This window comes from Syngnathus scovelli, unplaced genomic scaffold (assembly GCF_024217435.2).
Source record: "Syngnathus scovelli strain Florida unplaced genomic scaffold, RoL_Ssco_1.2 HiC_scaffold_286, whole genome shotgun sequence".
NCBI classification, from domain to species: domain Eukaryota; kingdom Metazoa; phylum Chordata; class Actinopteri; order Syngnathiformes; family Syngnathidae; genus Syngnathus; species Syngnathus scovelli.
The window spans coordinates 24,658-25,000 of record NW_026061377.1 but is presented as its reverse complement, the minus strand read 5'-3'; positions in this window follow the sequence as shown (position 1 = coordinate 25,000).

The following is a 343-nucleotide window of genomic DNA, read 5'->3' as shown; positions in this document are numbered from 1 at the left end:
CGTCCGCTCCCGTCTTGTGAGCCTCCAAGTGGAACTTAGTGATCGGAGGATGACACCGGGCGTGCGTAAGAGGCGCGTCCGGGGATGAGGCAGCATCCTCGGGCGTCAGCCGGGAGTAGGCAGCCTCCCCCAAGTGGAACTTAGCCTCCACTAAGTGGAACTCAGTCTCCGGAGGATGACAGCGGGCGTGCGTAAGAGGCGCGTCCGGGGATGAGGCAGCATCCTCGGACACCGGCCGGGAGCGCGCGGGCGCTGTGGAAGTAAGTACATCCGCTCCTGGTACCTAAAAATTCCTCCAGCGGCGGGCCCCGGGCCTAAACTTTCTCCGGGCCGCGCAACACGC